Source organism: Vicugna pacos, chromosome 15 (genome assembly GCF_048564905.1).
Source record: "Vicugna pacos chromosome 15, VicPac4, whole genome shotgun sequence".
Taxonomy (NCBI): Eukaryota; Metazoa; Chordata; class Mammalia; order Artiodactyla; family Camelidae; genus Vicugna; species Vicugna pacos.
Window position 1 is genome coordinate 35,798,455 of NC_133001.1, and position 12,752 is coordinate 35,811,206.

The following is a 12,752-nucleotide window of genomic DNA, read 5'->3' on the forward strand; positions in this document are numbered from 1 at the left end:
GAATCATTGACTCTTGGTGTGAAGTTTTTTGGTTTCTGCTTTCCCTTTTTCTTAAGTGGTCCTATTAATTTCACTTGATTCAACTTCATCATGAACGGTAACTGTTAAGTGTATGAAATGCATTTCCTTATTGGGGTTACAGCGATTTCATTTTCCTTTGGTAGTTGAGACCTTGTCTATTGCCACCTTTATCTTGTTTGTATGTGAGGAAGTGTTGGTTTTATTTTAGAGTTTAATGGCTGGGCAAAAGGATTCTAAAGGGGAGTGTGCCTTTTAAATTCATGATACTGGTAACGTGGTAATGCAGATCACCACAAACGGGCTATTACGTTTTGCAATCATATAAATTCTGTCTTTGATTAATTTTTTTCTAATAATTTGATTTATTTTGTCTAAAGCATACTTTTATCAGAGAAATAGATATCTTTCATCAGACTCTGAAGGAACCCAGGAAAGAGCGCAGTTCTGGGTGGCTGAGTCACCAGTGAGAGTTAATACAAACAAAAAGATTCTCACCCTTTAGCCCGTTTATTATATTGTTTCTCGCCTATGAGTAAATGCACGTTTTCTTAGTGTTAATGTCCATTTGTACATAAAAAGGACAGTTTATAAACTGACTTTGCAGAAGTTGCCAGATATGTGGAACAAAATGTTCCTCAGAAATGGCAGTACTGATGGAAAAGTGTTTAGTTACTTCTAGTGGCTACTCTTGAAAAAAAAAAGAAAAAGAAAAAGAAAAACAAAAAACCAAAAAAAAAAACCTCACCAAAATATTCCAATAACGAAAACACTTGTTTGAATACGTAATCCTGGAAATTCTGCTTTAAAATTTTAGGGACAGTATTTTGTATCTCATATTTTTAAAAATTGTATCCTTAAAATTGCCCAATTGTGCAAGTGTGATGAAATAAAATGCTTAGTTAAAAAGTTACAGCATGGTTAATAATTCTGCCTATCTGCTTTTAGGGATTACATGTAAATCCTCCATTTATTTGTGTTAACACTTGGTTGAGGAAAATAAATGTATCCCTAGAGGCATTTAAAGGCTGCTTTTGTGACTCCCACATAAAAAGGGTTAGAGTGGATTCATTTTGCACGGCATTTATGTGGAGAAATGGATTTGACAAGGCAACATTTAGGTCTTACTTGAACCTTTATTAGTCTTGAAATAGAGTCATAGGAATAGTAAAATTTTTTCCTCAATTTTGGACTCAAATTGCTTCTTGAGTCTTGATCTGCTGTTTATGTCAAAACCTTTAATTAGGTTAGTAATGGCATCGCTAAACCTGTGATATTAGTTCCCTCCATCTTTCTGAAGCCTAAAATGATGGCAGAAGACCATCTCGTTTGTGACATAGGAGCCTGAAACCTGTGATTCTGAAAATAGTGGTTGGTAGCTGAAAAGAACCTGAAAGTGAAAAGGCCAGTTGGCTAAACAGGTTCCAAGACGCTGCCTTTCTGGGCCTTTTATGTAACATGCGGTCTGGCAAAGCCTGGTCGGAGTCAGCGGTCATCAGTGATACTGATTTCTAAAAATCAGTGACCTTTTTACAGATACCAAGCATTACCTGTTTTCTAATAACATTAGTCACTTTTTTCTTTCTACTTAGACATTTGTGTTATTCGCAGGACTTGGACTTTTTCCTTAAGCATGAAACAGCTTCCTACTATTTTTCCTTAAGCATGTTTCCTTGAGGCAAAACATCAATTTGTAGTGGGTGTAACACTTTATCCATAATTTCTAGCTTCTCTTTGGTCCAGAGATACTGTAATGAAATATCTGAGTGTGAATAGAGCAGAGTTAAACTCTTGAGGTGTTTATTTTGGAGACATGCTTTGTTTCAAATATTTGCAGTGAAAAAAAATTAGTGGGCTTAGGCTGCTATTTATAAATATTAAACAAAATACTGAGTATCTTATAACAGTGAAATGTTATCTTGATTTGTTTTAGTTTTTGCAATAATCTGTTACATCTGGGATAAGATAAAACTATTCATTCATTAAATATTTGCAGTATCTTTCTTATCCAGGCACTGTTGAAGATACAGTGGTGAATAAAATGGACGAGGCCCCTGGCCTCTTGAAGCTCGTATTCTAACGAGGAAACAGGCACTAAACAAAGAAAAAAATGAGCAGACAACGTAACTTCAGGTTGTAATAAATGCCACCAAGAAAATGAAAGGCTGGAGAAGGTGGTCAATAGCAATGCTGTGGGGAACTGTTTTCGAGAGGGTGGTCACCATGTCACTGTCCCTCCTGATTGGCAAAGCAGGCTGTCCTGTGCCTTTCCAATTCTGTTTGGAGGGGAGGTTGGAAGAATTTTCTTTGGGAAATGAGACTCCACACAGACGAAAACTTTGTATCTCCTTTATCCTGTTCAATGTCTTGAGAAACGGGTGGGTGGTAGAGCCTGGGATGATTGAAGGGCACTGTCTGTCATCAGTACGGTGACCTGCGTGCATTTCTTTGACCTGACTGTGCTGTCCTGGGCCTTGGTACTTCTGTATATGCCATGGCCTTTTTCTGGGGTGTCCCTCCTTTTTTGCTTCCCCTGTCCACTTAGGAGATTTTTTAAAAACTCATTCTTCAAAATCATGGTTAAGCTTTTATCTTCCTTTCTTAGAGGCTTTCTCAAGGACTCTTCCCTCAAGCAGAATTGACCGCTCTCTCCTTTTGGGGTCAGTCTTACTCCTCTTAACCATTTCTGTTAGCACTGTCACACCGTATTGCAATTTTTTGTTTTCATGTCTCTCTGTTACCATTCCCTGAGGATGGAAAATGTACCTTTATTTTCATGGTATCCTTAGGTTTTACATTAGGTACTTAGTAAATTTCTGCTGAATAAATATGTAAAAAAAAAAAAAACAGCCTTGCAAATGTATTTCTACCTCCGGTCTTTCTGACAGGTGCCAAACCTGTGGAGGCTGGAGAGCAGATTGATGATGAACTTTGGGTTAAGAGCTGTGTTTGATTCCTGATCCTTCCTCTGGGTACATACCTGTTTGAGTTTTGGGGAGATTAAATGAAATAATGTATGTTTGAGACTGGCATGTATCCTAAGTAAATGTTGGTTATTATGTATCCAGCTGTTTATACTTCCCCTCGAATATCTTGTAGGCATCGGAAGTGTATCTTATCAGACTGAAGTTACCATTTTCCTAGAGGTGAATTGATTCCTTATATATTTCCTTTGATTAGTGAAACTATAGTCTACTCATTAACCACAACCAGTGGAATTTCGGGGTCCAAGAATATGCAATTTTAAACAGCCATCTTTTCAAACTGTCCTCCGGAAGTGTAACTGCCTAACAGCACACGTGAGTGGCCGTTTCTCCACACACCCAACTTAACGATGGATGTGATTAGCCTTCTCATATACGTCGCTCTGAGAGGCACATAACGATCTGATCTGATGACTGAGTTGCCTGTTACGTTACCTTTGAGATGTTTTCCCCATTTATGAGAGTGCACATACTTCTGATACCATACTCTGTTGTAATCATTTGCTTAAGTCTCTCCTTGCAAAGAGTCCGGCCTTTCTGAAGGCTCATTCACATTGTTTGCCCAACACCTCGCCTAGTTTTTCAGTTAATGCATGTTTGTTGAATCGAAACTTCACTGGAATCCCCAAGAATCTGGACTTGTGGTATTTGAGTTATTGTTGTTCAAGCAGGGATTTTTTTTTTTTTGACCAGGCTTCTGTTTATATCAAATATAGAATCATAGGTCATTGAATTTCAGTGGCAGTCGACGTGAAAACAAGAATACCAGTTATCTTTAAATTATTTCTTTAAAAAATTAATTTAGTAGTGGTTTGTCATTTGGAGTTATATGAAACACATTAGTGTTTACCTGCTTAGCATCATACCTTAGTAAGTTTATAAGGATGAAAATGGACATACTTCCTCCTTTAGAATCCAGTAATGTTTTTAAGTTAAAGGTCATGTATAAGATTGCTTATTTGAAGTCTAGGATTGTGAAGATGGCAACAAGAGATCCTAGAGATTCCCATATCACATTGAGCTTTCAAGAGAGTTCTAGTGTGTTACTCTCACCACTAACAAAATTGTGTAATTGCGTCAATCTAGCCTGAAGAAGTTTCTTCTGAAAACTTCTGGTATATTGGCAATCAGTGACTCCACTGTGAAGAGGATCCTGTTACCCTAATGCATTACTTTTGGAGGTTGGAGAGAGAACTGCTTAAGGACTGGGCAGAGCTAGGGCTTGACGGGTACTTTCTCATATATATTTTTCTTTCACAGACGCGTTGCTCCTCTGTCTTGATGATTCACTTAGCTCATTGAATGACTAATAGTCAATCTATTCTGTTTCTCTTTTACATGCAAAGATGTCCCGGTAGTGGTTTTTCATTTAATCTTGACCAAAAGCTGACTTTAACGTAAGAGAGCTTTATTTTTATTTAGACAGCTACTGTTAGATGTTCTGAGGTGGTTTTAATTTATGCTAACGACATGCCTACAAGGAATTGTGGCACAGCTACTTGAATTGGGTGCTTTTTAACGTAACATGGACCTGGCTTTTGTTGTTGTTGTCCCTTGTTTTTAATTTGGAATTTTTAAATTTCACATTTGCTGAGATGATTTAGCCCCAGGGATTGGCGAGGCAGACTACTTACTGTTCTGAGGGCCAGATGGACCCTGCCTGTTTTATAAATAAAGTTTTATTGGAACACAGCTGCATCATTTCATTTACGTGTGGTCAGTGACTGCTTTGGTGTTACAAGGACAGAGCTGAATAGTGGTGACAGAAACTATGTGGCCTGCAAACCTGAAATATTTACTGTCTGGCCGTTTAGAGAAAAAGTTTGCCAACTCCTGATTTAGACTAAAATTTGATAAAAAGATATACACTCCATTTAAGTGAGTTTGTGTAAATAAAAAGATCACTATATTTTGTCTGAAATTTCTTATAAAACTAGTCTTGTTTAACCCTAAGAGTGTGTTTTACTCGGTTCCTCGAGGCCCCTCCAGCAGCCCAAGTTGTGCCTGCAGATGGCGATGCCCCCCCCCCCCCCCCCCCCCCCGGTCTACGAGCCACTTGTGCAGGCACCCTGCCTTGCAGCAGACCTTTGTGCTATGTGTGTCAGGTTCCCAGTAGCTAAGCGAAGAGAGCCAGCAGGTAGACCAGTTGTCTCCAGATTGGGGGACAAATGGAAAGAAATAAGAATGTTGGCAGTCCTCCAGGCACACCGTATGCACAGTGATAAAAGGTAGTTTAAAGAAGGTAGAGCAGAAGTGGAAAAGGGGCAGTTTCCCTTCCTTTTCTAAGTAGTGGTACTTGAGAGGATAAAGTCTGCCCTCCATACACATACTCTAATGTATTAACACATTTTCAACAGTTACTTGTTGGTAATATTTATAGTATTTCTCTGCATTTCTTTATGGCAAAGAACATTCCTAAAAGTTAGTTTAAGGGCCATAAAATGGTGGGTCCTGGTAGGGTGGAGAGGAACTTGGATGTGTCCTGTTTATTTTAATAAGTCACACCTATGAATTATGAATTATTTTAGATGTGGAACAGGTTTGTTTTATGAAAGATAGTATTGCTCAGAGAAATCACCAGGTAGCAGTTACTGTAGTAAAAATTAGGAGTCTGTTCCTGACTCCTTTATGTCTTGGAGAGGTTTGTTAATGGTTTGTAAGTATAATGTAAAAGTCACGTACAAGCCATGGTATGCCAGGAAATTGTGATCCTATTATATACTTAGTTTAGAGCATCCATAAAAATCAGGAAAGAATTTATAAAATTGCCAGGTTAATTGTTTTACTCTAGTTTTAGTAACTTTGAAAATGTTTGCCAATACTTAATTACCATATTAAGATTAAATTACATAAAATTTTAAAAAGACCTTCAGATACAAAAAGTTAAATTGATGCCATTCCATTGAATGCCTAACTTTGAAAATCTTTATCACATCTTTCTGCTCTGAAAGTCAATTTATAAAATAATAGTTTAATATTCAAGACATGTTCAGATATTTATCTGCTTTGGTATAATTCGTATTTTCTAAATTACTTGTGTCTGTTTTGTTTTTTATATTTTTGGGGAGAATTTGCATTTATAACTGCATTATAATTCATATTAAAATTATCTGATTTGAGGAAGTGTCAAAACAAGATCAATTTTTACATCATAAGTAATAGCTTAATACTTATTTGAATATTTTTACTTTTTCTTACATTGAACTATTGCTTTTAATTCTGTTTTTCTCATGTTTTGTATTTTGATTATTTTAAGAATTTTAATTTAAAAATTATATAACTACTGTTCTATAAATTAATATTTGAAAACCATGTCATTCACAGTGTTTAAAATGATGTGATTTATAAAGAACAATAATTATGTTTGAATTTCACTTTCTTTTGAAACTCTGAGCATAAAGAATATTAATGGAGTCAGAATATAGATTAGAACAAGAGTCAGAAATAGATGAAAAGCATTTTCTAATTGCTTCTCCTAATCTTTTTTTTCTGATATTGAGCTTTGATACTGAGATTTTTAAGATTTCCTGGCTAGTTAGAGATCTGTGCCACTGGGCGTCAGATGAGGCCTCAGCCTCTTTTCTCTTAGTAAAAGTTTGGTGGCAGGAATAGTCTGAATTTCCTTACCTCCACGTTCATTTGGCTTTCCTGTCGTGGATCCTGCTTTGTGTGAAATTAACTGAGCTGTGCAGAGAATGAGTTGCTATGTTTTGGACTCTAGAAAAGCACAGACAGGCTACAACACTGTATCTCACTCTGTGTTGCTTTTCAGTTTACATAGTGTTTTCTAGCTCTCTTTGTTGTTCAGAAAGACCTTGAATTACCTAAAAACGTTACTTGTTTTCTGTTCAAGTTTTCTTTTTGATTTCTAAATTCAGTCTCAGAGAGTGGTGTCTGTCCTTAAGCTGGAGACTATAATCAGGGTGATTATTTGTCCGTTGCCATTTAATTTATGTGAGGAGAACTTGAAACACTATTGCTTACTGTTGGAGAGAAAAGTAGAAAGGTATGATTCCTTCTCTCTGGGAGTTAGGTCCCAAATGTTCTTTTAGCCCTTTGAAAGGAGTACGGCGTAGATGCTTTTTGGCGTTTATGTCTGCCCAACACTTTGGTAAGTGCTTCCCATGGATTAGTTCATTTAATCCCCACAACAGCCCTGTAACGTAGATACTATTACTGCCATTTCGTAAGTGGGTAACTAAAGCTCAGCAGAGGCCTCGGTGCACAGAACCAGCGTGCAGAGCAGTGAGGGAGTACAGAGGTGGGTGTGAGGGCCCGTGGCTTGTGTTCTCTGGCTCTGAGCTGTGCAGGTGTGCTGTGGATGGGCCTGGGGGCTCAGCTCACTTCTTTGTCTTCTTTCAGTTCTAAAAATTATTTTTTTTAATTGAAGTGTAGTTGATTTACAATGTTAGTTTCTGGTGTACAGCATGGTGATTCAGTTATACATATGTATTCTTTTTCACATTCTTTTCATTATAGGTTATTTCAAGGTATTGAATATAGTTCCCTGTGCTATACAGTAGGACCTTGTTGTTTACCTATTTTATAGATAGTAATTAGTATCTGTTAATCCCAAACTCCTTTTTGGTAACCGTTAAGTTTGTTTCTATGTCTGTGAGTTCCTTTCTGTTTTACAAGTAAGTTTATTTGTCTCATTTTTAGATTCCACATATAACTGATAGCATATGATATTTGTCCTTCTCTCTCTGACTGGCTTCGCTTAGTGTGATAATCTCTAAGTCCATCCATGTTACTGCAAATGGCATTACTTCTTTTTTGTGGCCGAGTAGTATTCCATTGTATATATATACCACATCTTCTTTATCCAGTCATCTATTGATGAATATTTAGGTTGTTTCCATGTCCTGGCTATTGTATATGGTGCTGCTATGAACACTGGGGTGCATGTGTCTTTTTGAATGATAGCTTTCTCCAGGTATATGCCCAGGAGAGGGATTGCAGGGTCATATGGTAAACCTATTTTTAGTTTTTAAGGAACCTCTGTACTGTTTTCCCTAATGGTTGCACCAAATTACATTTCCACCAACAGTGTAGGAGGGTTCCTTTTCTCCACACCCTCTCCAGCATTTATTGTTTGTGAACTTTGGGATGATGGCCATACTGACTGGTGTGTGGTGATACCTCATCGTAGTTTTGATTTGATTTTTATAGATAAAAAGAAATTCTTTTATCTTGTTTACACTTTGTTGATCCTGGTTTTGTCTGAGAAAAACTTCCAGAGAATGATGACTTGGAGACCTTTTATACGGACTCACTCTGGGGAAGGAAATGGTCGTGAGGCAGTTGTGAGTATGCTCTGCATAAACCCAGTGACTGAGGCCCTGACCTGAGTAAACCCCAGCCTTGCCGTGTGACTTTGGCACTTGATCAGCAGTGGAGGGAACAATAAAGTGAATACTGTAATGCTTAATCATTTTCCTGCTTATAAATGGGCTCCCATCAAAAATTCCATTCTGAGAAGGGCGTTTTATAGAGCTGTTAACTCCTTCATAAAGATGTGGTGGATAGATTGCAAAATAACTTTAGACTCACAGAACCTTCTCGAGCCCTTCACTTTGAATTTGAATGTTGGGGTCCTTTACTTCAAATTTGGAAATGGTGGGTTACATGGAGGCGTGATTGGGCTTCCCGACATACTTAATATTGCTGTCGTTTGTTTTAATTAAACTGTAACAACCCTTTACTTGAATGTCTTTCGTTTCATCGAGCATTCATAACCTTGAGACTTAATGGCTGTCAGTGCTTTGACGTGGCCGTGGCACTTCCACCTTGAGAAACGTTCAACAAGGAAATGCCTCTCTTCTTCCCTCCTTCCATTTCTCGTCCTCCTTCCCCCAATCCCGTTCCCACTCTCTTACCCTTCTTGTGAAATTTAGGCGGAGAGAAAGTCCCCCCTCTGGTCCTGATGAGTACCATAAGCACCTAATAACACCGCATCTGTGCTCAATGATATGGATGTAGTGTTTCTAACTGAGGTGACATTGACTGAAATGTACATTTCATCTGCCTCTGAGGTTATTATCTTTTTCAGATTCATTTTGCCTTCCAAGAGGGAGGGGGTGTTGTTCTTGGAATTCACAGGGCAGGTGGAAGGCAGGGTCTGTGTCGTGCTCTGCAGAGCTCTTTCCTGTTTCTTCCTCGACTTGCTGGTAGCCTTCTCATTCCCTGATCCTTCTCGCTCATTAATCTTCTACTTGCTGCTCTTTTATTATCCTCGGGGTTTTATTTACCTTAGTCACTCCACCGGTTTATAAACCATGTCAACAAGACGATTTTATCTTAGTTTATTCATCTCATGTTGACTTCCCACACTAGGTTCTTCAGTAGACTGTTCCAGAACTCCGTCGTTCACCCCTTTGACAAGTAACTTTACATCTTGTCATCTTTCCTCTTTTCACCCTCAGATTATTTTTTCCTCTTAGCTTTTCTGAAAAAGTTTCTCTTCCTGCGGGAAGTCAAGAGGCCTCCTGATACGGTCATCACAGGCTCTAAGACGGGTCTTGGGTGTGTTACAGCTTTGGCTTCGCAGGCGTTTCCGGATGCCTGCTGTGACGCGGGCACCGCGTGGGTCACCGGGATGGAGAGACTGAGACCTAGTCTTTCTCCTCAAAGTGTGCTTATGTCCTCAGAAGAAAATGAAGCCCCTGGCTCTGAATGTGCCATCTGGCTGGGCAATTCGTCATCGTGGAGTCTTACATCACAGCCGTGGGTGACCGTTCAGTCCCGTGCTGTTCTTTGTGCATGCCCGTGTATGTGTGCGCACACGCATGCGCGTGTGGGTATGGTTTTGATTGGCGTTCTTTAAAAATTATGACCTTCTTGGTGGAGTTAATTTATGGATTCATAGAGTTTGCAAATAGGAAGACCTTTAAAGAGGACATCATTTAGTCACGGGTCTCACAGGTGAGGAAACGGCCTCTGCAGGTTCTGGGACCGCTGTCATGTCACACAGCTAGTGGCAAAGCTGGGCGAGGAGCCAGGTTTCTGATTTCTAGTCCAGCATTTTTCTGTCCAAGTTGACTGTTGAAATTTTTTCCAATTCCAAGTACTTTGACTAAGGTGTGATTCCCAGTTTCATTAAAAAAAAAAACAAAAAACACCAGGTAGTATTTCTCTGGTACGGGGAGTAATTGCTGAAGAATTTTGCAGTGGAAGCCAGTGACTGTGGACCAAGTGCCTCCCGCGTGGGCACACAAACCAAATGTCTGACGTTTACCTCTCCTGAACGATCTCGAGATGGAGTTGGGTTTGTGAAAAAGAAACCAAACCAAAACTTTCTTTTTTCTTTCTGTGCTGTTTTCCTTTAGATCTTGTGCCTCACCCCCACTTCAAACAATCTTTTTTCCCCACAGATTTATTGAGAAGTAATTGCCATACATCACCTTAAAGTTGAAGGTGTACAGCGTGATGGTTTGATTTATGTGTATGGTGAAATGATTACCACAGAAAGATCAGTTGACATCCATCTCCTCATATAGATATAAAAAAAAAAAGAAGAAAAGAAGAAAGTTCTTGTGATGAGAACTGCTAGAGTTAATGCTCACGTACCTGTCGTTGTCGACGAAAATCATCATGTTGTACGTTACATCACTAGTGCTGATTTATTTTATTGCTGGAAGTTTGTACCTGTTGACCACCTTCCCTCTCCCTCTTCCCTCCACCTCTGGTAACCACAAGTCTGATCTCTTTCTATGAGATTAGGGTTTTTTTTTTTTGTTTTTTTAAAGATTCTACATATAAATGAGATCATACAGTATGTGTTTCTCTGCCTGACTTGTTTCGTGTAGCATAATGCCTTCAAAGTCCATCCATGTTGCATATTAAGAAAACCTTTTCTTTTCACTTAGTACTATTGGACAAACATACTGGTCTTTAATTATGTACGAGTTGTGAGTGTTAGGGTGCAGAGTAAATCTTAGCCTCTGGTGGCCGGGCCCCCTGTGGGCTGGGGATCCGCCAACAAACCATCCAACGCACGTGTGCTGATTCTTACGCAGAGCAGTTTTGCTCCCCAGGAGACATTAGGCAATGCCTGGAAATGTTTGTCACTGTCACAACTTGGAGGGGTGGGGGGCGGTATCACTGGCATCCTGCTGACAAGAGGCTGGAGATGCCGTTCAACATCCTGCAATTCACAGGCCTGCCCCCAAAACAAGGAATTACATATCTGGCCCCAACGTCAGCAGTGTCAAGGCTGGGAAGCCAAGGGACAGGGTGATAATAGCTATATTCAAAACAGCTACCACGTTTTTAGTGTTTTCTGTGCCTGGTACCGTCCCGTGGCAGAGGGGTGTGTGCATTACTCTGAGCCCTAGTTTGGTTCAGGGGTCTGAGTTGACTCCTAAGGACAGGAAGAGGAAGGGGAGGGGACAGCAGACGGGGTGGTGTGGGCATCCACCTGGCGGTGGCAGGGACATCTGGGGAACTGCGGATTGTTCACTGTGGCTAAAGTTGATGAAGGAAGGACGCCAGGAGTATGTGGAGTAGCAAAGTGCAAGCCAGGAAGTGGGGAGCTTTGTATGCCATGCTAAGGCATTTGGTATTTATTTAAAGGCTGTAGGAAACCAAGAGGTTTGAAGGGGCAGGTCACGTGTTCAGACTTGTCTTTTGGAAGGGTAGCTTCAGTGTTTCAAGGAGAACTAATTGGAAGGAGACAACCAGAGATAAGGAGCTGATTCAGAGGCTGTTGCTGTCGTCACGTAAGAAATGAGCCAGGGAAGTGACAGCTATGGGAAAGCAGCTGAATTTCAGAGACACTGAGGCTGTTGAATCTGTTGCTTGGGGAACTGGGGGAGGGAGGAGCCTGAGTCGGGTCATTTATTTCTGCTTTTGGGCAAGCATAGATAGAACCCACGTACCCCTTCCGAAAGGAGACGTGCAAGTGTCATCGACAGTCAGTGCATGTAGCAGCAAGCACAGCGTCTTTAGGGATGTCTGTCCTTCCCATCAGCTCGGGATGATGTAGCTCCTTACAGTACCAAGGGTAGGCCTCCCCTTCCAGCACATCCGGCATGCAAAGATGGAGACAGAACTGGGCCGCTGCAATGAAAACTTCTTCCTGGAAGGACGGGAGAATGGAAGTACTCAGTAGCTATATCCGGCTGGAGGACAGTAACAGGACCCCTGCGCACTGGCTGCAGGATGAACTCCCTGGTTGGCCAGTTTGGCTGCGTTGGGGTTTGTTCTGAGACAGTCTCTTGTCCATTGTCTTTTGTAGCTCATCTGGGAGGGTGTATGGTTCACGTTTCAGCTCCGATGTCACCTCCCAGGAGAACTTTTCCCTGACGTCCCGATACAAAGTAGGCGTCCAGCTCTTAATTGTCGTAGCTCTCAGCGGGGCGTGCGTCACTTGCAATTATCTAGTTCCTTTACTTGTTTTACTTTTTCTGCTCCTCTTACCCCGGAATGTCAGGTCATGAGGGTGGGAGGGGCCTTGGCTAATGTGTTACTTTGAATCCTTGATACCAGGAATAATGTGTGGCTCAGTGTATTTTTTGAAAGAATGAATAAATGAAATATGTACAGAATGCTGAAGGAGAAACAGGCTCTTTTTCCCCCCCCCCAAATTTTGGTGGGGGAGAGGAAGATGAATTCAGTCTTGGCTGTGATGAGTTTTAGGAATGTTTAAGTACAGGTGTCCAATAGGCCAAACATCACAAGTCTGAAGCTCAGGAGGCACATTATAGTAAAGGTAGCTAATGTTTCCTCAGCCCTTCCTTTGTGCAAGGC

General features: G+C 40.3%; 1 protein-coding gene across 3 annotated transcripts in view; it reads left to right on the forward strand.

Annotated features, from left to right (window-relative positions):
- FEZ2 (fasciculation and elongation protein zeta 2) overlaps nucleotides 1-12,752 on the forward strand; it is a 51,776-nt gene that overhangs the window by 14,633 nt on the left and 24,391 nt on the right. The gene's annotated exons all lie outside the window — the stretch shown is intronic.